Source organism: Callithrix jacchus, chromosome 12 (assembly GCF_049354715.1).
Source record: "Callithrix jacchus isolate 240 chromosome 12, calJac240_pri, whole genome shotgun sequence".
Taxonomy (NCBI): domain Eukaryota; kingdom Metazoa; phylum Chordata; class Mammalia; order Primates; family Cebidae; genus Callithrix; species Callithrix jacchus.
The window spans coordinates 93,598,472-93,624,305 of record NC_133513.1 but is presented as its reverse complement, the minus strand read 5'-3'; the positions used below and the strand labels follow the sequence as shown (position 1 = coordinate 93,624,305).

General features: G+C 48.9%; 1 long non-coding RNA gene and 1 pseudogene across 1 annotated transcript; one reads left to right on the top strand and one right to left on the bottom strand.

The window, feature by feature from the left end:
• Positions 1 to 4,032: 4,032 nt before the first annotated feature.
• Positions 4,033 to 9,644, top strand: LOC144578473 (uncharacterized). The gene is made up of 4 exons (XR_013524314.1): positions 4,033 to 4,242; positions 6,928 to 7,273; positions 8,552 to 8,656; positions 9,494 to 9,644. It is a non-coding gene; the product is annotated as an uncharacterized LOC144578473 (long non-coding RNA).
• Positions 9,645 to 16,634: 6,990 nt separating this feature from the next.
• LOC108587811 (small nuclear ribonucleoprotein G pseudogene) lies at positions 16,635 to 16,862 on the bottom strand (annotated as a pseudogene).
• Positions 16,863 to 25,834: the final 8,972 nt, after the last annotated feature.

The following is a 25,834-nucleotide window of genomic DNA, read 5'->3' as shown; positions in this document are numbered from 1 at the left end:
TAGGAGTAGAGGAGGAGGAAGTTCTGAGCTGGGCACTGCTGGCGGGGTGGGGGGGGAGGTTCTTAGGTGGAAGGCAGGGGAGGCCCGCCCAACCCCCCTTAAGCCCTGGAGCCCAGAGGGAGCCCATGTAGGCCTCTTATTTGGTGGACCTGAGTAGGGGGACTCCCCATTTTCTCCTATAGGCTCTGCTTCTTCCATACCAATTCTGGGGCTGGTGGTAGAGCAGGCAAATTTCCCCTCATTTCTCAAGAGCAAGAAATGGAGTAGGAGCCTGGGCAGAGGGGCAGGGAGCAGATAGCCAGGAGGAGGAGGAGTCGAGGGGAGCAGAAAGCCAGCTGTAGAAGAATGAATGAGGGCATCTGAGCTGAATCGGCACTTGCTCACTGAAAGGGCTGGACTGGAGAACTGGAGGGCTCTGTATTTGTCTGGAGCTATGAGGGACAGGGTGTATGTGTGTGTGTGTGTGTGTGTGTGTGTGTGTGTGTGTGTGTACAAGAGGACACAAGTGTTCATGTGCTCTTGAGCCAGTGGTCATGATTATAAAGACATGCTTGCAGGCATGAACATTGTGTGAGTGTGTGGATGTGTGCTCCTGGGTGTCCATGTGTGAGGAAATTATAGGGGTTACTTGTGCACAAGTGGGCCTTTCCCCTACAGCCAGCACCCCTCCCCACACTCCTGTATCCTCTGCAGGTGGAGTGGGAGGAGGGCCAGCGTCCCGGGATGGAGAGGGGTCACTTCCTGGCCTGGTCTGACCCCCAGGGCCCTTCCTGCGGACTGGATCAGCTCGGGGGCCTGGAGTCCGGTTCCAGGGTGGCAGCCTCCTTCAAACAGCCGTTCTGCTCCGGCCTGGCTTTTATGGGGGTGGGAGAGGGGGTGTTTATTATACACGGACACAAAAAGACAAAGCAAGCCCAGGAGACACAGATCCACAAAAAGACCTCACACCCGGGACGGCCCTTACATGTTGCTATCTTTCTTTCCAGTCTGATTTCTATGTCAACCTGGAGAAAACAGCGGAGTCGTGCAGCGCCAACTGCGGGCTGCCCCTTCCGCTCCTCTTTCCCCACTCCTTGTCACCCGCAGCGGCCAGGCAGAAGCTCCTCCCGCCCTAGGCCACACGGGAGGGCTCGGTGACTACTTGTTGGGCCGGGGCCGGCGTCTGGGGCACACCAGGCCGCCTGGGCGGGCAGCGGGAGCGCGGGACGCGGCGCCGGGGAGGAGCCGCGGGAGGGCAGGAGCGGCGGGAGGCGGGGCGGAGCTGTCGCTTCCCATCAGGCGCAGGATTGTTCCCGACACGCGCAGGCCCCGCGGCGTTTCTGTGTCAGGGAGTTTTGCCGGCGCCGTGACCCATGCGAGGGGGGGTCGGGCTGCGCGCGGGGAGCGGCCAAGAGTGACCAGCGCGGCCGGCCGCATCATCACCACCTGGCTGGGTCACTGCTTCTCTCTCCTGCCGGGAGCGCCGCGGAGGGAGGGGCTCCTGGGGGATGGGGGCGCGGGGCGCGGGTTTCTCCCGGTGTCACCGTCCCCCAACCCTCGGGGAAGGGCGAGCGGGAGAAGCATTTCCCACACGAAGGAGGCAGGGAGGGACAGGAGAAATCAGTACCCTGGGCCTCAGTTTCTTCGCTTCGAAATTGGGGAAGAGGAGGTCCGTGGTCCTGAAATGAGAAAATGCCCCGTTCCCTGAGAAGTGGATAGGGTCACCCACCGACTGGAGAATGTAGTGCCTGAGGGTGGGCAAATCCCCTCAAGAGGTCCGGGGAGGCATCTCGCCCCAGTTAGCCCCAAGGCCAGAGCTGAAATAGGCCTGGAGCCTGGACTCGCACAGAGAGAGAAGAGGGACCCAGAAGGCTGGGTATGGGGATGTCTATGCAAATCAGATGATAATGGGGTGTGGATGGCCGAGTTTCCAGGGCTGGGATGGCGTGGAGGAGGGGCTGCCGGGAGGGAGGGACATGCTCCTGACCTATTCCCCCAACCCACTGGTCCCATCTGAAGTCTGCCGGCTCCCATCTTCCGCACTTAATGATTTTGACGGGCCCCACCCGCGCACCATCGGGGCCTTTGTGTCTGCCAGACCAATGGCCCCTCTCCTGGGCCCACCCATCAGTCACCCGAAGCTCCAGCTGTTCCCAGCCTTTGGAGCAACCTCGGCCATCACCACTACAAATTGGCTCTCAACAGCCGCTTGGAGACTCCTTCTCTGCCATTGTCTCGGGACAAATGGCCCTTCCCCTGCACACCGCCCCACAGGCCCAGCCTAGGCTGCCTGCTGCTTCTGGGGAGGAAAGGAGCCCACCAGGCTCCTCCGGGAAGCCTCCTCCTCCCCAAACCCCAATAGTCTAGCCAGTCTGGGCCAGCACACTGTCCTCATTGCCTAGACACTCCACAGCTCTTCCTCTGCCAGTTCCTGACTTCAGGAGACCCAGGACTGAATCTCCTTTTCCCCTCACAGCGCCAAGAGCTGAAGAAATCTAACTACCTAAAGATACTCCTTGACTTATGATGGGGTTACATCGGATAAACCAATCACATGTTGAAAATATCATAAGTTGAAAATGCATTTAATAAAACTAGCCTAGTGTATGAAACGTACTTTAGCCTAACTTACCTTAAACGCACTCAGAACACTTACATTAGCTTACGGTGTAAGGGTAAAGTTATCTAACACAAAGCCTATTTTATTATAAAGTGTTTAATATCTCATGTAATTTACTGAATATTGTACTCAAAGTGAAAAACAATGGTTTTATGGGTACTTGAAGTATGATTTCTACTGAATGTATATCATTTTCACATTGTGGTAAAGGTAAAAAAATTATATTAATAAGTAGAACTGGCATGACTTGGGGTCTTGTGTACTTGTTGACTGAGGCTGAAGTGAAGCGTAAAAGAGAAGGGAGGAAAGGATTTGTGGAGGAGGGCCTGGGAACTGGGGACCAGGGTTCCCAGGAGCCACCATGGCCAAGCGCAGGGCCAAGGCAATTACATGCCTAGTTTTGCTGATCGCATTAAAATCATAAGAATGAGGGGTCTGGAAGTCATACATTAAGGCATAGAATTAGAAGGGGCTTTAGAGACTGGCACAGGCATCCCCAAAGTGAATCTGACACAATTAGCTGGAACTGTGTGACACAAGCAGGCTCTTCCCCATACTGGCTCAGTGGCCTTCTTGGCATTCTCCCCGCTGCCAAACTCCACCCTCTCCTCCCCTTCCTTCTCCTTTTTTCTCCCCCCACAGAATCTCTGCTCAAACTTTCTCCTTGCTCCTCCTCATCCTCCTCTTTTGATCTCTTTCTCTCTCACATTCCTGCTTCCCCTCCAGCACTGGCTTCCCTAGGGGTGTGTTAAGGAGTAGGCCTGAGAGGAGACAATGGGTGGGGTCTCTGGTTTGGGGGCTAGAAGACAGAGAGACAGAGCGAGACAGCCCCCACGGAGTCTGCCCTCAGTCAAAAGGCCTATCTTGGCATCTGTCCCAGTGTCAGTGCCAGGGCCGCAGGAGAATTAAAATGGTGTGGTTTGGAGTGAGGATGGAAGTGGGCCTGTCTGGGTGTCTGTGTGAGAGGAGGCCTGAATGTCACGGTCTGGCTGAGATTTTGAGTCTCTGGCTACCTGTGTGAGGGTATCCCTCTGTGTATATTGTGTGTGTCCCTGAGAGGCTGAAGCCAGTATGTAGCTGGTTTTTCTCCAATGGACATCACCGTGAGTTCTGGGAAAGGGAGCTGGGTGCATCTCTTTAGATCTTAAGGAGCAGTGAGTGGGCTGGGGGCTGGGCTGCACTGAAGTGGGCTCAGGCCTGGCTGGATCGGGCTGCTGTGGGGAGACCCCGTTGTGGCAGTGGTGAATGGGCCTATCTGGCTAGGGAATGGTGGAGAAAGGATGGGGCGTGAGTGGGGGTGGAAAATGGAATTGCCAGCCCAGAATGAATGGATGGTGGAGTTTCTCTTTTGTAACTGGGAATAATTAAGATAGATGTGCGGATGGATTAGCTGTCCTGCAAGGTCAGGAGCGCATTGCCGGATCACTCTATTATTTCGCTGCGCCACAGCTACCCAGCTAACGCCTTTTTCATGATATTTTGAACATCCATACAGAAAAAAACCAAGTGAGTGCACGAGAGATACAAATGGATCGTTTGGTGGTGAAATCCGTCTTCGTCACCGCCGCCAGGCTGGGATTAATGCGATTGAAGGCTCCTCCAGGCTCCGCCAGGGAGACGGCTAGAGAAAGCAAGAGAAATTGGTTTGTACCCCTGGGAGCACGATTGATGGGCCAGGCCTGCCAGGCTGGGCTAGGCCACCGTGTCCTCAGGCTGGACTGGGGGTGGGGAAATGGGTCTGGGGCCTGGCCTTGGTCCGGGTGGTGCCCTGCCCTGCGTGAGAAGCCTAGACTGGCCTAGAACCCACAGGAGCTTGCTTTTGGAGGCTGTGGATGGAACGACAAGGACAGTATTAGGCTCTGATGCCCCAGCTGGGCTGAGGGACTTTGGGGAAAGAACAGGAATGGATGAGCCTATTCCCCAGTGACACCCCTATTTCTGAGTCACTAAGGATAGGCTCCAAATGCCTATCAGGATGCAGGACCTCGGGGAGACAGTCTGGACCCAAGGGAGCTGTGACCCCTCTATTCTCAGAGCAAACATTTACTGAGCCTGTGTCACATGCCAGGCACTGCAATGAACACAAATGGGTCTGTCCTCACGAAGCTTATAGTCTAACTGGGAGGGCACTGAACAAGTAATTCCTGCCAAGGTGATGGCGCTGTGATAGGAGCTGATGGAAAACTCATCACCAGCCTGATGGAGGAGATGGAATCTACCCTCAGGGAGGTCAATGACTCATTCAAGGTTACAAAGCTAGTGTATGACACAGCAAGGACTAGGAAGAAAGCCCTTAGTCTAAAAGTTACTGCAGAATCTTACTAACCTGAGGGAGGGGACAAGGTCTTCAGTCTCTGACCATGGTAGATATGTGAGCCTCATTTGGGGCAGTGGGAGAGGGAAGCAGTGCACACTTACCTACCAGTAGGTATGCACATCTTCGCGTGCACACAAACACACACATTCACATACATGGAGTGACGATGGCCTCAGTGAGATGATTAAAGAAAGTATGGATATTTTGTTTTTACTTATTAAATATATATGGTAAGAAAGAATTTAAACATGATACTCAAGTGAAAATTAAGTTCCATCTCACTCTTCACTTTCAGTCTCTTAATTTCAGTTCTCAGAAGCAACTGCTGGCATCATTTATGTATGTGTGTTTGTATATTTTCTTTTCTTTTTTATTTTTTGAGATGGAGTTTCATTCTTGTCACCCAGGCTAGAGTGCAATGGCACCACCTTGACTCACTGCACACTCTGCCTCCTGGGTTCAAGTGATTCTCCCGCCTCAACCTCCAGAGTAGCTGGGATTACAGGCACCCCCCCATCATGCCTGGCTAATTTTTCCTTTGTGTTTTTAATAGAGACAGGGGTTTCACCATGTTGGCCAACCTGGTCTCAAACCCTTGACCTCTAGTGATCCATCTACCTTGGCCTCCCAAAGTGCTGGGCCTATAGGCATAAGCCACCACGCCTGGCCTGTGTATATATCTTTGTAGAAATATTCTCTACATGGGGCCAGATGCAGTGGCTCACGCCTGTAATCTCAACACTTTGGAAGGTCGAGGCAGGTGGGATTGCTTGAGCTCAGGAGTCTGAGACCAGTCTGGCCAACATGTGAAACCTCATTTCCACAAAAAATGCAAAATTAGCTGGGAGTGGTGGCCTGTGTCTGTACTTCCAGCTACTTGGGAGACTGAGGTGGGAGAATGGCTTAAGCCCAGGAGGTGGCGGGGGTTGCAGTGAGCCAAGATCATGCCACTGCACTCCAGCCTGAGTGACAGAGACAGACCCTGTATCAAAAAGAAAGAAATATTTCTACATTCACAAATGATAGCAAATGGCAGACACTGTTCTGCATATTTTTGTTTAATTCAAAAAATTATTTTAGAGATTATTAGAGAGTAATATTTAATACATTAAAATCTCCCTCATTCTTATTTTTACCAGCAGTGTAGTATTCCACTGTGAGGATGTCTTGTCACTTATTTAACCAGTACTGACATATGTTTAGGTTGTTACCAGTCTACTATTGCAAAAAATAAAAATAAAATTGCCTAGTGACTATCCTTGAGGTGGAATGTCTAGGTTGAAGGGAACGCGTAAGAGAGAGTTTTGGCTTGGGTTGAAAGGAAAAGAGAGTAGTGCCATAAGAGGAGATGGAGAGGGCAGAGGGGCCAAGGGGATGGTGGGCATAGTGCAGATAGCAAGGGGCTCTGAGCCAAGGAGACTGGAGGCTTGGGTTCCAGTCTTGATTCTGTTCTTTACTACACTCCTGTGTTCTTAACTTGCTCTGTGAGTTTCAGAAAGTTATTGAATTTATCTAAACCTCTTTTTTTAATGAACAATATGAACCTCACTGATTCATTGTGAGGTTTAAAAATAATTTCCATGATTATGCATAGAAAAATGGGTGGATTTACTCTACAATAAAAGCAGCAATAATCTCTAAATAATGGCATCTGAAATGCTCTATTTTTTCTTTTATATTGTCTGCATTAGCTGTGTTGTCTAAAATTTCTTCAATATATATATATATTATTTTCACAATCAGAAAGAAATCATATAGACTCCAGATGATTTTGGTGGGGCAGGGAGAGAAGTAGAGGTAGGAGCTGCCGTAGGCTGAAATATTTGCTCAAGATTACTTAGCAGAGACTGCAGGAGTGGGTTGGATTTACAGAAGTTGGCTAGAGAGACCACATCACTGGAGGACATGAGTGAGCAAAAGCATGGAGATGAAAGGCATTGGTGGGCAAAGCTGTCCAGTTGAGCGGCAGCAGAGCCTTCTTGCTCATTTCACTCACTTGTTCTTTTCACAGGCATCTATTGAGCACAGATTCTGCTCGGGCACTGTGCTCTGCCCTGGGACTGTTTTGTGTTATGGTGACCATAACAGAAGCTTTGTGGAGCTTATGACAATTGGAGAAGTTCACAGAGAGGTATAAATTGCTCCTGTGAAATGTTGACAGGAGCTTCTTGGGCCTTCTGCGAGCCTAGAGTATGGCCTAGTTAGGGAGATAAAGAAAGCATTCCCAGAGGAAGTCTTCACTGAATTAAACCAAGATTGGAAGGACAAATAGCTGTTAACCAAGCAAAGAAGAAAGATAAGGGTGTTTCAGGAAGAAGGAACAGCAAAGTGGATGGCCCAGTGGCAGAGGAAGCCTGGTGAGTAAGAGCGATGAGGTCAGGGGGCAAAGGGAAAGGGTCCAGAGGCATTGGTGGACTGGGCAGTCGTGGTCCTCATGGGTTGTAAGAATTTTGGACATGAGAGCAGTGGGAGCCATCATGGGAGAGTTTAAGCCCACAGTGACATGATCAGGCTTGTGTTTTGAGCAGTCCCTGCTGGCAGCAAAGAGTGGAGATAACCTACATCAATGAGGAGACCCCTGGGAATGGAGGATGATAATGCAAATGAGGGGAGTGGTGATGAAGAGGGGAGTGGTGATGGGATTAGCAGAAGAGGAGTGGGAGAAAGGGTTGGAGGGGGGTTGCTGTAAGTCCCAGCTGAAGAGTTTAATCATCAGTTAGCTACCTGGAGCCACTGATAGTGATATTCTAACAACCTCCATTCACAGAGTAGAGTGTCTACCGATGCTGGACCATGCACAACTGTTTTTTGCATGCTTATCTCATTTAATAATTATAGCTAACCTGTGAGGATGGTATTATTACTCTCATTCGGTGGGTGGATTAAACAACTTGATCTGGGTCACCCACCACTAAGAAGTGGACCTGGGCTTTACACCTTGCATTCTGGTTGCAGAGTATAACCACCAAGTTACCCTGTCATGGGAGCTTTTCAGCAGAAAAAGGATGCAATCAGGGTTGTGACTCTGGAAAATTAATCTGGTGGCAGTGAGAAAGATGGATGGGGTTGGGCAGAAGTGAGATCAGGGAATCTGGGCCATGGTGAGACCAAAGGAATGGGGAGGAAGGGATGGTTGCCAAGACCACTGTAAATAGATAGGATTGAAGGTGTGTATTAGTTATCTATGGCTGCTGTAACAATCTACCACAAACTTTATGGCTTAACACAAAACCTATTTTTAAAAAATCTTAGTTCTATAGGTTGAAATTCTTGGCAGGCATAACTGATTTCTCTCTTAGTCTCACAAGGCTAAAATCAAGGTGTCAGCTGTCTAAGCTCTTACCTGAGGCTCTGGGGAAAGAATCTGCTTCCACTTTCATTCTTGCTGTTGGCAGAATTCAGTTTTTTTCTGTAATAGGACTCAGATCCATGTTTCCCCAAGTGGGGTCATTCTCCCAAAAACTACTCTCTGGTGCCTGCATGTGACTCCTCTGTCTTCCAAACCAGCAACAGTGCATGATTTTTGTGCTTTGAATACCTCCAGTTCCCTCTGTCAGCAGCCAGAGAAAACATTCTGCTCTGAAAGGGCTCCTATGAGTAGATAAGACCCACCCAAATTATCTCCCTTTTGCCAGGTACCGTCATCAGGGGAGCAACACCAGGAGGTGAAAGTCATGGGGTAACCTGAAAATTCTATGTAACTGTAAGGCCACTTGGATTTACACGTCCTGGAAAGCTGGGTGAGGAGGGATGTTGGAAGGGGTGGTGTGGGGACAAGATGGCCCTGAAGTTTAGAAAATGAATAATTGGGAACCCAGCAGGTTGGTTTGGGAGGCTGGGAAAGATAATGAGGTGGGTTTCAAGGTGGACATATAGAGCAGTTAGAAATGGGAATTGCTTCTCAGCAGAGTGGTGATATTGTTTTGTTTTTTGGTTTTTTTTTTTTTGAGATGGAGTTTTGCTCTTATTCCTCAGGCTGGAGTGCAAAGATGTGATCTTGGCTCACTACAACCTTTGCCTCCTGGGTTCAAGCGATACTTCTGCCTCAGCCTCCTGAGTAGCTGGGATTACAGACTTGCGCTACCACGCCCAGCTAATTTTGTATTTTTAATAGAGATAGGGTTTCTCCATGTTGGTCAGGCTGGTCTCGAACTCCTGACCTCAGGTGATCCGCCCACCTCGGCCTTCCAAAGTGCTGGGATTACAGGCGTGAGCCATTGCATTCTTTTGTACTTCATTGAAACATGCTACACAGGCAGGAAAGAACACTAATCTGAGTGTACAGCTCAGTGAGCTCTTACATATGTTGACACCTGTGCCACCAACCTCAGACCAAGATTTGCAGCCTCCCCCAGCCAAGTGCCCTGTGCTTCTTCCCAGGGATGCTTCCCCATGGGGAACCACTATTCTGACCCTGTGCTTCTTCCCAGGGTTGCTTCCCCATGGGGAACCACTATTCTGACCACTAGTGATTGCCATAGATTAGTTTGGCTTGTGCTTGAGCTTCATACACATGGAACCATATAGCATATTCTCATCAAATATTAATGACTTATTGGGTGCTTACTGTGTGCCAGGTATTGTGCCAGGCACTGCAGATGCAACAAGACAGACAAGATCCCAGCCCTTGCTGAAGTTCTGCCCAGAAGAAAGAGATCACTACTATTGGAGGCAACAGGATGACCCAGGGGAAGAGTGTGGAAAAAGAAGAAAGATGGTAAAGGTGAAACTGGGAGAAATGCTTCAGTATGGGGTGGGAGTGGGGCAGGGGGGTCAGAGGGTGGAGGGAAACTGGAGTGTGCAGCAGCGCAGAAACCAAAGAGAGGGCACTTCAAGAGGGAGGGGCCACCAACAGCGCCACATGCTGCTGAGAGGTTAATCGACACATATTTATGGAGCATCTGCTTTGTACAAGGCTAGGGACGGAGTGGAATAGAGAGTGGCATAAAACTCCCTGTAATAACATCTCTAACATGACTATGGAGATAAGAGAAAGCCCTGGAGGGGGATGGAGGGATGTGTGTGGAAACATTATAAAATTCAAATATGATCATGTCACTGTCCTGCTTAAAACTCTCCTATGCCTTCCCATTGCCAGTAGGACTAAGATCAGAACTTCACCATGGCCTCCCAGCCCTTGTAGTCTGAGCTGTCAACTTCTGTAGCCTTCAGCCCTTACCTTTTTCCGTTACTCTGACTTCCAGGCATCCTGGCTGCCTCTTTCCTCCTTGTTCTGCTCCCTCCTGCCCCAGGGCCTTTGTGTGCATCATTTCTTCTACCTAAAACACTCTTCTTTCTGCTACCCCTAGAGAGTTGTAATTAACTCTGCTCACCACTATTCACATCTCAGCTCAATGATCATCTCCTTAGAGAAGAGTTCCCTGATTTTCCTGCTTGAAATACTTCCCTATGTTTTGCACTCCCACAGCCTGCTTTCCGACTTACTATGGTGGGCCATTATATATCTGTGAGATTACTGCACCAGTCTTTCTCTCTCTCTCATATATCAGAGACTTTCAAGAGAGTAGGAACCTCGTCTGCTCGTAATTGTCAGTGATTCCCCAGCAGCTAGCTTAGTGAGGGCTCGATAAGTAATTGCTGAAGGAATGTGTTTGTGAATTTGAAGTCCAAAGGTCTGTCTTTGAGTCCTGGCTATGTGACATTGGATACATAGCTTTCTTTTCCTCCCTGGGACTCAGTTTCATCAGCCATAAAACGAAGGGATAGACTCTCCAAGGGCTTCTCTGGCTTGATGTCCTTGGATTCAATGACTCACACTCATAAGAATGTCACTGGGCTGCCTGCCAGCACATTAGCACTGATATTACTAAGTGCTGAGTAAGACGGTGTGAAACATCCAGTGCTTTTAGAGACAGGACAGAGCAGTGTGATCTAGGATGTTCAGAGAAGACTTCCTGGAAGAGGTGGGTAGGAATGAATTAATAGATGGAGACAATAGAGATTTTTAAGAACCAGGGAAGGGCTGGGGCACCAAATGTGACAAGAGACAATAAGCCCAGGGGAAGGCTTCAGCGCCTTTTAAACAGGAGAGGCCCAGTGTGTCAGTTTTCTGGTTGCTGCAGTGACAATTGACTGCAAATGTAGTGGCTTACAACAACGAAATTTATTATCTTACAGTTTTGGAGGTCAGAGTACAAAATCAGTCTCTCTGGGTTAAAGTCAAGGTGTTAACAGGGCGTGTTCCTTCTGCAGGCTTGAGGGAGGAGTCTGTGTACTTGCCTTTTCCAGCTTCTCAAGGCCGGCCTCATTTCCTGGCTTGTGGCCCTGAATCACATCACCGTTTTCTTTTTTTTTTACTTTGACTTTGTTGCCTCTCTTATGGTTACATTGTGCACACTCCGATAATCCAGGATGATCTCAAAATCATTAACATAGTCACATCAAGAAAGTCCCTTTTATCATGTCTCGTTTTTCTTTCTCTCCTTCCTCCCTCCCTCCCTCCCTCCCTCCCTCCCTCCCTCCCTCCCTCCCTCCCTTCCTTCCTTCCTTCTTCCTTCCTTCCTTCCTTTCTTTCTTTTGACTGAGTCTTACTCTGTCGCCCAGGCTGTAGTGCAGTGGTGCAATCTTGGCTCACAGCAATCTCCGCCTTCTGGGTTCAAGCAATTCTCCTGCCTCAGCCTCCCAAGTAGCTGGAACTGCAGGTGTGCACCAAAACGCCCAGCTAATTTTGTGTATGTTTGTGTGTGTGCATTTTTAGGAGAGATGGGGTTTCACCGTGTTGACCAGGATGGTCTCGATCTCCTGACCGCGTGATCCTGCCTGCCTTGGCCTCCCAAAGTGCTGGGATTACAGGCGTGAGCCACCGTGCCTGGCCTTTTTTGTTTGTTTGTTTTTTGGAGTCTCCCTCTGTTGCCTAGGCTGGAATGCAGTGGCATGATCCCGGCTCACTGCAATCTCCACCTCCTGGGTTCAAGTGATTCTCGTTCCTCAACCACATACACAGCTAGAATTACAGTCTTGTGCCACCAAGCCCAGCTAATTGTTTTTCTGTATTTTTAGTAGAGACGAGGTTTCACCATGTTGGCCAGGCTGGTCTCGAACACCTGACCTCAAGTGATCTGCCTGCCTGGACAGCCCAAAGTCCTGGGATTACAGGCATGAGCCACTGGACCCAGCCAATAAAGTCTCTTATATCATGTAAGGTAAATATTCACAGGTTCTAAGCCTTAGGATTAGGATAAGGACATCTTTGAGTGATTATTTTTCAGCCTATCGCACCCTGGTAGTTATTCATGTGGTCTCCAGAACCAGAATGCCTCAGTGCAGGCCTTGGCTTTGTCATTCATTTGCTAACTCACTCATTCACTAATTCACTCATTAACTACGACATAAAGAGGGTAAATAACTTACCTAGGCCTAATCCTAGGATCCTAGCATTTATCATGGTGGGTCATAACTTATCCACGCTTAATCCTAGGGTCTCAACCTCTTTATGCCCTAGTTAACTTATTTGTAAAATACGGAACTAGGATAATTCACCTAATTTGTTTTGATTATTGATTGCTGTATGACATATCACGCCAGATTTCAGTAGCTAAAACTGATTTTTAACTGTTTCATGAGTCTGGGGGTTGGTGGGGCTCAGCTGGGCATTTCTTCTGCTCTTTGTGGTGCTGGCTGAGTTCCCTCCCACAGCTGCATTCATGCGGAAACTCAGCTGAGGTTGGAACATCCAAGATGGCCCCACTGACACATTTGTCAGTGGCCGCAGGCTGCAGTCTGGAAAACCTTGACTCTGCTTCAGGCTGCCTCTCACCCTGCAGGGGTTCTCTGTCTCCACTGCCTTCTCCAGCTGAAGAGTTCAGACTTGTTACATGGTAGCTGGCCTCCAAGGAGGTGATTATGGAAGCTGGGAGCTCTTTTATGACCTAAGCCCAGAAAGTGTCTCTTCTGTTGCATTCTGTTGGTCAAAAGATGACATGGCCAGCCCAGATTCAAAGGGAGGGGAAATAGACTCCACCTCTTATGCAAAATTATATACCACAAGTCTCGTGGGTTGCACCTGCTATGGCAATTGTAAGAATTCCATGAGTTAAAACCTGTAAAAGGACTTAGAACAGTGCCAGTTTCCTAGTAAATACTCAATACTTTTTAAAAAGCTCAGGCTTGGCCAGGCACTGTGGCTCACATCTGTAATCTCAGCGCTTTGAGAGGCTGAGGTGGGCAGATCACCTGAGGTCTGGAGTTCGAGGCCAGTCTGACCAACCTCTAGTGAAAACCCATCTCTACTAAAAAATACAAAAATTAGCTGGGCATGGTGGCACATGCCTGCAGTCCCAGCTACTCAGGAAGCTGAGGAAGGGGAATTGCTTGAACCCCAGAGGTGGAGGTTGTAGAGAGCCGAGATTGTGCCATTGCACTCCAGCCTGGCGACAGGGCGAGATTCCATCTCAAAACAAAAAAAGCTCAGGCGCTAGTGCTTGGCTGCCTAGCTTCAAAACCCAGGTCCACAGCTTATGGTTTTGTGACCTTTGGCAAATTACTTAACGGCTTCAAGTCTCAGGGTCATCATCTGTACATGAGATTAGTGGCAAAATGTACTTTGAGGGTTGCTGCAAGGCTGAGGTGTAATGATGTATGCAGACCTGTAGCACAGGTGCCGTCATACAGTTAGTCCTCAATAAGCCTTACGCTCTTGATGCAGGTACAGGGCCAGGCACTTTCTCATATATTCTTTGATTTAAGCATATTGTTAACCCCTAGTGGTAGAGATAGATACACATTTATCTATGAAGAAATGGAGGCCCCAAGTCTTTAGAAATTTGGGGAAGGAAGTAGCGTATGCTTAGGACTGGGTCCTAGGGTTGTGTACTCCTTCCACCTTACTACTGATTTCAAGCTTTTTTTCATTTGTTTGTTTGTTTGTTTTGGAGAGAACAACCTCCTACCCCGACCCATCTTTTTCAAACAAATCTACTGTGTAAAACGAAGAAGATGGTATTTTATTAGCGCATATTATGAAGGCTCAAATTTTAGCTTTTTACTTATTAGAAAAAAAGTCAATTAACACGCATATTTATCATGATGGTAACCTCTAATGCGTTAAAATTCAGTTCCTAACAACATTTCTATGAACATGTGATCTCTTATTTAAGGTTTCAAAAAGTATATGTATATAAAAGTTCAGGCCAGGTGTGTGGCCCACACCTGTAATCTCAGCTTTTGGGGAGGCCTAGGTGGGAGGATGGCTTGAGCTATGATCAGGTGAGCTCTGATCACACCACTGCACTCCAGCTGGGTGACAGAGCCAGACCCAGACCCTGTCTCTAAAGCAGATAAAAAAACAAATTCTGTGAACCCTTCAGATACTTCTGAGGAATTTTAAATTTCCGTGGATTCCAGATTGGAGACCCCTTCATCAGACCACATCCTTCCACATGGGGGTGAAGGAGATGGATCATCTGGGTTCTGAGCAATGGAGGTCTTCACCTGGCTAAGGACTTTGGAGTCTTTTTGTAAGCAATGGGGTATCATTTAATGTCTGTTTTATCCATTATCCGTTGGACTTTTGAGGACTGTGATCAAGAAGAATAAAGGCAGAGAAAAAATACGAATGGCCAATATTTATTAAATGCTGGCTGTGTACCAGGTACCTTGTTCTTTCCTTATTTGATCTCATTGAGTTACAGGAAGGCACTGTTATCATTCCCATTTGACAGATGATGAAACTGAGGCTTAGGCAGAATAAGTAGCTTATCAAGCTAGTAAATAATAAAGGTGGATTGTAAGTCAGTGAGAAGTCATTGGATTTTTTTTTTTTTTTTGAGACTGGGTCTCACTAAGTTGCCCAGGCTGGAGTAAAACGGCTATTCACAGGCACAGTCATTGTGCACTACCGCCTCAAACTTCTGGGTTCAAGTGATCCTTCTGCCGCAGCCTCCTATGTAGCTGGACTACAGATGCACACCACCACACCCAGTTAATTTTTAAAATTTTTCATAGAAACAAGATCTTGTTATGTTGGCCAGGCTGGTCTTGAACTCCTGGCCTCAAGTGATCCTCCTGTCTTGGCCTCCCAAAGTGTTGTGATTACAGATTTGAGCCACCATGCCTGCCTGGAAACTTTTTTTTTTTCGAGATGAAGTCTTGCTCTGTCACCCAGGCTGGAGTGCTGTGGTGTGATCTCAGCTTACTGCAACCTCTGCCTCCCACATTCAAGCAATTTTCCTGCCTCAGGAGGGCAGGAGATTAGCTGGGATTACAGGCGCCCGCCACCACACCTGGCTAATTTTTGTATTCTTAATAGAGATGGAGTTTCACCATGTTGGCCAGGCTGGTCATGAACTCTTGACCTTGTGATCCGCCTGCTGCAGCCTCCCAAAGTGCCGGGATTACAGTCATGAGTCACTGCACCCAGCTGGAATTTTTTTTTAGGAGGAGGCTACTGGTGACATGGTGAGTGGGAGCAGAGGGCTTAGGAAAGGAAGAGGTGGTGGGAGGTGGAGCCCACAGGTGTATATCTGGGAATGGTTGACAGCAAGGGGAAGAGAAATTAGGACAGAGGTCCAGAGGGTAAGGACATAGAAGGAAGGCTCAGAGGGGAGAGGGAAAGATGGGGAATGCAGGAGGAAGAGGAGGGTCACTGAAGGAGCATGTGAATGGAGCATTGCTTCTCCCTGTGTTCCTGCTTTTCCTGGATTCCCAAGGGTATTGACCCCAAGAAAGCCACAGGTGGAGATTCTCCCTGTACCAGGGCTTCTATAGGAATAGGAAGAGATGGTGCCACACATTTGAAGGCAATGACCAGTATGGGGCAGTTTCCCTTCCTTTTCACACATTCTATGCTCCAGACAAACTGGGCTGCTCTTTTTCTAAACATGCCTGGCACCACAGTGTAGAGGAGAGGGCATGGGTTTTAGAGGCAACCGGGTCCAGGATTGAAGCCAGACTTCTGCTTACTAACTGTGATGTTGGGTAAGTCATTTCACTTCCCTGAACTTCAGTTTCTCATCTATATACATGGAGATTATAACACCTATCTCTAAACTTGTTGGGAAGGGTTAATGAGATAATATGGATGAAGGCTGCCAGCATATTCTTGGTACAGAGTAGATGCTCCTGAAATACTGGAATCCTCCTTCTCTGCACCTCTGTTCACCCACCTCTCTCCTCTGGCCAAGCTGCTCCTCCTGGATCCACCTGTTGAAGCTCTGCCCAACACCTGCCCAACTCCAGTGGCACTTCTCCCATCAGTCCTGACTCTGACACTGGCAGAGATCTGTCCCTTCCTGGCACACTGGAACACTCTGTATTACTCACAAACAACTTAACGCACACTTATTGCTTTGTATTACAAGTATTTGTTTTTGGCTTTAACAAGCCTATAATAGATATTTACAGAAAGAAGCAGAGGATGTATTGGCTTGAGCTTTGGGAGAAAGCGCAGAACCAGTTTTGCATCCCTGTTCTTTTGCAGGATCTGGAAGGCCTCTGGCAGAAGCTTGGGGGGACGGGCAATGACATTTAATTGGCTTTTAGTGGGGAGCAGGCAGATCACTGATGTCCTTGATCAGCTGATCTGGCGGTGGAGTTGCAGGGGTGCAGTGTCGGTATCAGTGAAACTTTTTTTTTTTACTATTACAAAAGTTTATTTAACAGAAAGTCTAATATGAAAATGTACATGACCTAATTTTTACATCAGAGTAAAACAGGCCCTATGGAGAGAGGACATGGGTTTCTCTGCTGAACAGCCATTATTTATACTCGTTCCAAGGCTCCTAACATGATATTACTATTTCCTCGTATTACCACCATTCCAATATTGTTCTGTTGCGCACTAGTCGTCGTCTCCACACATTCATCTGTCACAAGATTCATAAAGGGATCAAATCCCTGCAATGTTCCTTGGACATGTCTGCCATCATTTAATTTCAATAACTTCTTGTCCACAAATTTTTTCAACTTGGGAAGGTGAGCTTTGCTCATGGTGGATATGCCACGGCCTCACAGATGCCTTGGAATGGAACACACCTCAGTGAAACTTTTAAGTGTGGGAGAATCAATGACAACTTCAGCTGAAATGAGGGTTCAGAAAGGCTCCATTTTGGGGATGGGGTTACCATGGAAAGTCTGTGTACTTAGAAATTAACCAGAGTTTGATACTGAATTGAGTGAAAGTTGAGAGCAGATTAAGGACTGGTTGAACCTAGGACTGGAGAGACACCACTTCTCCTTCTAGGGGAGAATCTGGAATCTCATCTAGGGCTGAAGGCCATGTCCACTAGCCTCCCTGGGTTGGGAGTAGAGGGATAAAATATCTGGGACAATGGAAGAAAAGGAAGATAGCCAGTGTGGCTGGGTCTTGGAGAAGTGACATCTGATTTCCCCACCCTTCCTCCTTCACATTCTCCTGGGCCTCCTGGACCATCACCCACCATAGCCCAGACTCCCCAGTCCTTTCTCCTCCTAGGAAGGCATCTCCATTTGTTCTCAGCATCTCCATGTCTTCCACTCACCAGTGTTTCAAGACTGACAACTGAGACCTTACTAGTCCATTACTATTTCTCAATCCTATTTTAGGAGACTGTTTATTAATTCCTGATGCTGGTTTCCTCCAATGGAGTTAAACTGCAGGAGAAAGTTTTCCTCTGCCCTATTCATGGGACAATTTAAATGCTGAATCAGGCTGGGCACAGTGGCTCACACCTGTAACTCTAGCACTTTGGGAGGCTGAGGTGTGTGGATCAGGTCAGGAATTTGAGACCAGCCTGTCCAACATGGCAAAACTCTGTCTGTACTAAAAATACAAAAATTAGCTGGATGTGGTGGTACACACCTATAATCCCAGCTACTTGGGAAGCTGAGGCAGGAGAATTGCTTGAACCCAGAAGGCAGAGGTTTCAGTGAGCTTAGATCACGCCATTGCACTCCAACCTGGGCAACAGAGCGAGACTCCATCTCAAATAAATAAAGAAAATAAAAACAAATAAATAAATACTGAATCATATAACCAACATGCCACTTCTTACAGGCCTTTGAGTAGGCTTAGAGTCCAGTCAGGGAGATGAAACTCCATGACGATAAGCTGAGAGATATCTCAAGGCAGCCTGGGAGCAGAGGGCCAAATGTGGGGGGATCATAGCAATAATCATGTTTCCTCAGGAGTTTCTGCTTTATTGAATAATTTCACACCCATTATCTACAATTGACAGATGGGAAACTGAAGCTCAGGGAGAGGAAGTCACCTGCCAAGATCAGATAGCCAGTAAGTGACAAGACCAGGATTGAAATCCATACCCTCTCTGAAGCCTAAGTACTTCTAGGAAGATATGCAGGGGTTTCTGGGTGGTGGACAGGTGGGATGGGAGCTCAGGGGAAACTTGTGGAAGACGTGGTCTTTCTAGGGGGATAGGAATTCTTTAGGGGAAAAGAGTGGATGCAGGAAGCAGCAGGGGCTTATCTGGGCGTCTTCAACTTGCTGAGTCCCGTCTGTGAGCTGTGGACTCTGCAGCTTGGAGCTGCCCCTGAAAGAATCCTTCCACCCTTACTGCAGAGGTCCCAGGCTGGGGTAACAAGGGAGTCTCTCAGGCTCCCAGGCCTCCTCTGGAGCCCAGATTCTTCCCAGCTATAGCCTCAGGCTGATCCCTATAGCAATTTGAGCCAAAGATGCCCTCAGGATCCCTGTGCCCCTTTCATAGCCCTGGGGGCCAGTCTGTACCCCTTGCCCGTATCCTGAGACCCTGAGAAAAAACCTCAGCCATTTGTGTGGGTCTCCTCCCAGCAGGTCAGTGCTCCCCCCACCATGGACAGGCTCCTGCGATGATGGATCGCTGGCCCCAATGCACATATTATTATGAAATGGGTTTATTACACTCTAAATCTCTCACTAATGTGCCGCTGTTTAATCCCTTTATCCAATTCTTAGTCTCTCCGGCTCAGCCACAGCTCTCTCCACCCAGGAATAGGTCTGAATGGTTTATTGGATGATTTCTGACTTGGGGGGACTAGGGTGGGGGCTGTTTAGAGGTGGGGAGGAGAGCGAGCCAGGCAGTGTCTAAGAGAACTTCAAGCCCTTGTCTGGGGTCTCCAACGTGGGACTTCCTGGGGCCCCTTCTGTCTGTCTGTCTGTCTTTCTCTCTGACTCACACTTGCTGCTGCCTCACTCCATCTCTGCCTCCTGTCTCTCAGTGCCTTGTCACTTCCTCTCTGGCTCTCTGTCTCTTTTTGTCTCTCTGTCTTCCTTTGAAGCCAACTGTGGTCAGTCCTCCCAGATGGACAGGGCAATCATCCCCTACCTCTCCCATCCCACCTCCAGCCCCCCCTTTCTGGAGGTTCCTCTCCTTCTGCTGGGTTTCTGTCCTCCAAGTCTCTTCACCCCAGCCTCACTAGCCAGCTACTTTCCTCTTGGTCCACCTGCTCCTGATGTCCGCCTCTGGCTTTCCTCTTCCACCCTCAGCCCCTCCCATCTGCTCTGCTCTCAGGCCCACACCCATGCCTGCTAACCCCAGCAGCCTGTGCCTCCTCTCTCCCGCCCTCAGCCTCCTCTGCCTCCCCACCCTGGCTGACCCTCAGCTTCGGAGGTCTCCTCCCTTCCCTCTTCCCTTGGGTTTTCCCCCTCCACACTGCCCTTCTCTCCCTTCCTCGGTCTCTATCTCTGTCTCCCCCAGTGTCTCTCCCCAAGCAGTCCCTCCCCACTCTGACACACCAGCCGGTAAGGCAGCCAAGGCTTCCTGCTGTCAGCTGGGGAATAGATAAAGATAAATGATATTATGTTAAATTCCACTTAATGACAAATTTTTAATTTTCTGAACATGGTCATTTTCTGGCTAGTGAATCAAGTGGAGGGAGCTAATTACATGAAGATCTGAACAAAAATAACTCCTAATTTTCAAGGATAATGGAAGAGAAATGTTGGAGATTAATGGCACTATTTATCTTTTTTAAATTTCTATCTTTCTCTGTGATAGCCGTGCTCCCCAAGGAAAATATTCATAAAATGAAATTGAAGTCGTAACTTAATAGGTTATTAAAATTTTTGAGTGCATATCACTTTCCTTCCGCAGCACTGTAAATTTAAATTGAAGTTTGCGGCTCCCCGAGTCACCAGCGGAGTTTTTTTTATGATGGCACAATAGAGAGAAACATGCATCTTTGTCAGGAGGTATTTGCTAGTCTAATTTTATGGCAGGCCGGATTATCAGACGGGAATGGCAGCGCCGGGGGAAGCTGACAAGCCCGCAGCCGGCAGCCATGTGTTTCCATTAGCGCCCCGAGCCGTCCGGGGCTTCTCTGGACTCTCATTTTCCACTTCAGTCTTTTATCTTGATTTAAAGTGAGGGCGCCCAATATTCAGGGCCTGTCATTTTTCTCTCACACACTCTCACGCGCTCTTCCTCACTTCTCCCCTCCCACTTCCTCTGCTTGGGGCCCCTCTCCCTTTCATCTCTGGGGTCTCCATCGTGGGCGCTGTCCTCCTTCCCTGTCCCCACCCAGCCCCGTGGGCTCCTCCCTGGGAGGAGGAAGGGAGAAGAGGCAGGGGCCAGCAGGGCAGCCGCCGGAGTTAGTTATAAATTTGAGTGAAGCCTCCTCCCCGTAGGCTCATCAGCTGAACACTCAATGGGACTGCTTGTGTGCAAGGGAGGGAGGGGGCTCTCCAGGCTCAAGCCCATCAGGCCCCCTAATTGAGTGTTAATGGAGTTTCGAGGAGGAGGGGGCGCAGCTGTTGGCCCAGGGGACCAGAGGGCAGCCGGAATGATCGCCAGTCTCTCTTCTTGTCCCTGTCTCTGTTTCCATCCACGTCTCTGAGCCTGGCTTTGTTTCTGGGTCTCAGAATCATAGACCTAAAAGGAAACTTAAAAAGAGCCCAGACCAACTCCCACGTTTTATAGATAAACAGACTGAGGTCCAGAGATGGAGAGTCTTGTCTGTGGTCCCATAGCTAATCAGTGGCTGAGAAAGCACAAGAAGTTGGATATCAGAGATGCTTGGATGGCTGAACTTCCTGTTGGACCACACTGCCTCCCACAGCCTCTTTCTGTTCTCAGGTGGAAGCCAACACCTTTGTGCCTGTCTTAGCTCCCATCCAGCTTTGCCGACACTGTGGTCACCAACATTCTTGAAGGCACTGGTCTTGACACCCAAGGTCATCTTTTACTCATGTCCTATTCTCATCCCCATACCCAGTCACTTACCAGGTCCCTCCATCTCTTCTATCTGTCCCATCCTCCCCTTCACTCAGGTTCACCCAGCCTGTTACATTAGTCCCCTGCCTGCTCACTTGTTTCCATGCTCTCCCCCAACTCCTGTCCCATGATAACCTCCCCTGAATGCCCCAAATCCCCAAACACTCTTCTGCCTGTGCTCGGAACTCCACTCTGCACCCTCCATCCCATGCCTACAGGGTTGAGTTCTGTGTTCTCACTCAAGTCTCAAAGCCTGCATGACTAGGACCCATTGTCTCCCCTCTGTCCTTCTTGCCCTTGCCCACCACATATCCATGTAGGCTCAATTCCAGCCAGCATGGCATTTCTGCACCTTTCATCTTGGTGTTCCCACTAGGAATGTCCTCTCCCATAGCTCTAGCCACCATTCATGACCCACTTCACACTACACCCTTGCTGGGCTCCCCTAGTTCACAGTGATCTTCCCTCTTCTCTGGCCTTCTTTAGCCCTCACCACCCAGGCATCCATCATCTGTGAACCCACAGCCTGGGACCATCACTGCACTTTCTGTGACTTGTATCATGCTGGACCAGGGACCCAATGTTTAGTTGACATACCTTATTCCAGTGATTGCAAGTGCTCACCTGGATCACATATCCTAACCCATATGTCCCTTATGCAGCAGCAGGGACCCCTCGATAAGACATTAGATAGGAAGCCTGTCTAACTCACTCACTCTGCCTCTCACTCATGTTGATGCTAGAAGAGATCTGAGACTTCAGCTCACTCATTTTATAGATGGAGAAACTGAGGCCCAGCCAGAGGGATGGCACCCAGGGTTCTGCCTGAGTTGAGACTCACATCTGGGTCTCTGGAGTCGTTTTTCAGTGCTCACTGGGCCTCACCATCCTGCTCCTAGGATTCAGGACATCACTGTCACTCGTGTAAGTTGGCAATAATACTTGTAATCTCAGGGTCTTGGTTTCTCCAGGATGGAGAAAAGCAATGCTGGACCATGACACCTTCCTCAAAGTGGGATCAGGGGTAATCGGGGAATCCTGTGGCAATGGCAGGACTTTTTAACAAAGCATCTACTTCCCCTCTCACCCTCCTCCACGTCTGAGACTGTCCAGCCTCTGCCCAAGTGCTCCCTGGCCTGGCCACTTCCAAGGGCTCTGGCCCCTCCTCCTCCTCACCCACCACAATGTTGATGGCCCCCCATTGTGTGGGGGGCCATGTTACAAGCATGTTGCAAGCATGTGGCAGGCATGTTGCAGGCATGGCCATTTCCACTTGGCTGCCTATGCCACACAGGTCAGGTGGCGAGTGGCCCACGCCACCCCCACGCCGTGTTTAGCAGTGAAGCTGAGCGGAGGCGGTGCCTGGTTCCCCAGCCACAGTCTCTCGTTAGAAAGAAATTAAAAGCCACTCAATTTTGGCTAATATCCCTCTGAAGGCCTTTAACTCCACCTGTGACTAACCCATTCATAATCGCTCCGTTTTAGTGGCTCAGGCTGATGTAGCCTCAATTAATTTGGGAGGAGAGATAAACGGCCATTCCTCTTTGTCTCCCATCCCTTCCTCCCTTCCTGCCCTCTCTGTCGTCTCCCCCACAGCCTCTCTGTCTCTCTCCACCTCGGGCTCAGTTTTTCTTTCTCCCTTTCTGTGTCTCACCTTTCTCATCCTGGTTGTAGGGGGCTGTTTCTTTCCCTTGAAATTTCTGTCTTTCCAACTCCTTCTGCGTCTCCTTCAAAGTCTGCCTGAGTTTTTGTTCTCTCTCTGTTTTGTTCTACCTTTTACTCACTCTGTCTCTCACTCTTCCCAAATCTTTCTTCATCCATTTCGCTGTCTGTCTGGGCCTCAGTTCTTTTGTCTTTGTCTTCCTGCCCTGTTTCTCCGGGTCCTCTGCTTCTGGTCACTTTGCCCATTGCTCACTCAGCTTTGGGGCTACTTTGCATACACACGAGTGCGCTGGCGTTTTGTCTTGCCCTGTTTCCTGGCTGTCTCTCTCTTCATCTCTGCCTTCTTGGCCGTCTCTGTCTCTTTGTCTCCACCACACCACTCCGAATCTCTCTTTAGTTGCGTTTCATTCCCCCACCCCTTCTGTCTTAACCTTTCTCCCACAGCTTCTCTCCTTTCTCCTTTTCTTCCATGTTTCTCTCCTTCCTTTCCTTTTCTTCTGCCTCTGTCTCTCCATTTGTCTCAGTTTCTGCTGTATCTCCCTGAGTTTTTCTCTGCTACCTTTTTTTTTCTGTCACAGAAATGACTTTTCTCTCACCCCTCCCCCACAGCGCATGCACCTTTTTTCCGGGGCCTCAACACCCCCCACCCATCCCACAAGTCCTTTTGTCTTCCCCTCCCTTCTCGATTATTATTAATGATAAAAGCTCAAACATCACATCAGTAATTTCTGAGTGAGTTTTGCAATGAAACTGGGGCCTTCTCAGCCCCTCCCGAGTCCCACAAATTTTACTTTTGTAATTTCACGCCTCTGGTTATCACCACGCTGCTCCGTCCCTCTCTGCCTCTCAGCTCTCCTCCCCTCCCCCCTCCCCCCCGGAGAGAGCACTTAAACTTGTTTTCATTCCCTTATTCTTTATTTTTTTAATGTCCACTCTCTCCGGAGTCAGTAATGTTCTTCCTCTCTTTCCTCTCCCATTTTCTGTTAATTCTGCGCCATCTGCCTTAGCATCTGTTAAAAATAAAATTTCCCTCACACAATGAGAGGCCTCCCTGCTCCTCCCCTCTCCCCTGCAGCCCCCCAGGTTTGGTGCCGGGCGTCAGATGCCACTTCCTCTCCTGGGATTCTCCCCCCTCCCCCCTGTCCCTAGTCTGGTTTTCAGAGAAGAGACACAGCACTGGGCAAGCAGGCGGCAGGGAGGGAGGGGGCTGCCCAGGGGGCCTGGAGCTGGAGGGGCAGCTGTAGAGGAAGCTAGAACTGGGGGGTGCAGAGGATGGAACCAAGCTCCACCCACTTGCCTTCAGGACCCTGCCCAGGCTGGAGCTTTGAGCTGCTGAGACAGAGCACCTGCACAGGTAGGTGACAACAGGTGGGGGAGAGGTTTGAGGAGACAGTCCTTGCTCCCCAGGGAAGGAGTTGCTGATGAATCCATCACCCCTTTTCTGAAAATAAAGGTGGGGCATGAGGCTGGGGTGGTGGGGGGCAGTGAATGTGGGGGATGGGAAGACAGCCCCCAAATCCCAGTAGCTGGCCTAAACTTGGGCTAGATACGATGCTAGATAAGGTGTCCTTAAGATCAGGTGCCCAGGGCTCCCTTCCTATGTCTGCTGAAGGATTGTATCCCTGCTGCCCTGGGAACAGCTTGGAAAAGGGAGGGGAAGGGAGTCAACTAACTCCCATGCCCTGAAGACTTTAGGAGGCAGGACACTCGTGGGTTGAAACCAGCTTCCCAGAGGGTCTGAAAGGAGATTCAGGGTGTGTATGTTTGTGTGCCTGTGAGATTATGGTTTCCTGTCTCCAGTGATCTGTATAGGTGTGTCTAGGAAGTGTGTGCATATGGACGCGGTTTTCACTGATTTTCTTTCTGTGTCACACAATGTCTGGCTACAGCTGTTAAGTGTGGGTGTATTGTATGTGTTATGTTGGGTGTGTAGCTATACCTCTCCATGAGATGGTGTGTACCAGTGGCTATGTTGTGAGTTTTTATCTCTGTGGGTATCTGCGTAAGTGGTGTCTTCCAAAAAAACCTATCTTCCTGTGTATGTGGCTGTGCACAGTTGTTCATCTCTTATCTTGGTGTGTTTGTATGTGGAAGTGTCACATGCCTTGTGTATCTGTGTATTTGTATACTACATCTCTTGTGTGATGTTGGTGTCATTATTTCTCTGTGTGAAAACTCTTTCGCTTGTGATGGGGTGCTCCGAATGTGACCAATGGCAGACAGGCACTTGTGTGTGGCTTGCTTTACTTCTGAGTGAGGTAGTGAGTTTGGGAGTCTCTGTCTCTGTGGGTGCTCCTGTATGACTGTCACTTGTGCACGTGTGTGTGCGCGCGTCTGTGCTGCACACTTCCTTTTACTCAGTGCCACACAAATTTGTGGGTACTGGAGATGGGCTTGGCTGTGCCTGAAATAGTTAGGACGAGGCATGCAGTTATGGTGGTGGATCCAGTAAGGTGGACTGAGAGAACATCACAAGTGGGAAACTGAGGCAGCTTAGCAGTGGGATGAAGAAAAAGTACAGGCTCTAACACCACACAGTTCCAAGTCTAATTCCTTTTCTTTCTTTTCTTTTTTTGAGATGGAGTCTCACTCTGTCACCCAGGCTGGAGTGCATTGGTGCATTCTCGGCTCATTGCAGACTCCACCTCCTGGGTTCAAGCAATTATCATGCCTCGGCCTCCCCAGTAACTGGGACTACAGGCGCACGCCACTACATCTGGCTAATTTTTGTATTTTTAGTAGAAACGGGGTTCCACCATATTGGTCAGGCTGGTCTGGAACTCCTGACCTCAGGTGATCCACTGGCCTCCACCTTCCAAAGTGCTGGGATTACAGGCCTGGTCCCTGAGTCTAATTCCTAGCTCTGCCCCTAACCAGGTCAGTGACAGCAAGTTACTTAAACTCATTTAGTCACAGTTTCCATGAGAATGAGAATGATCATATCAATGCCATAGAGTTGTGAAGATTAGAGACAAAAGATATCATACAACTAGCCTGCACCTAATAGCAATAACATATTAATAACAAACCATTATTAAGTGCTTACTATTACATATTGGCTTCCTTTACTCATATCCACTCTAGAAGGGTCCTTACTGTTTTAGAGATGAAGAA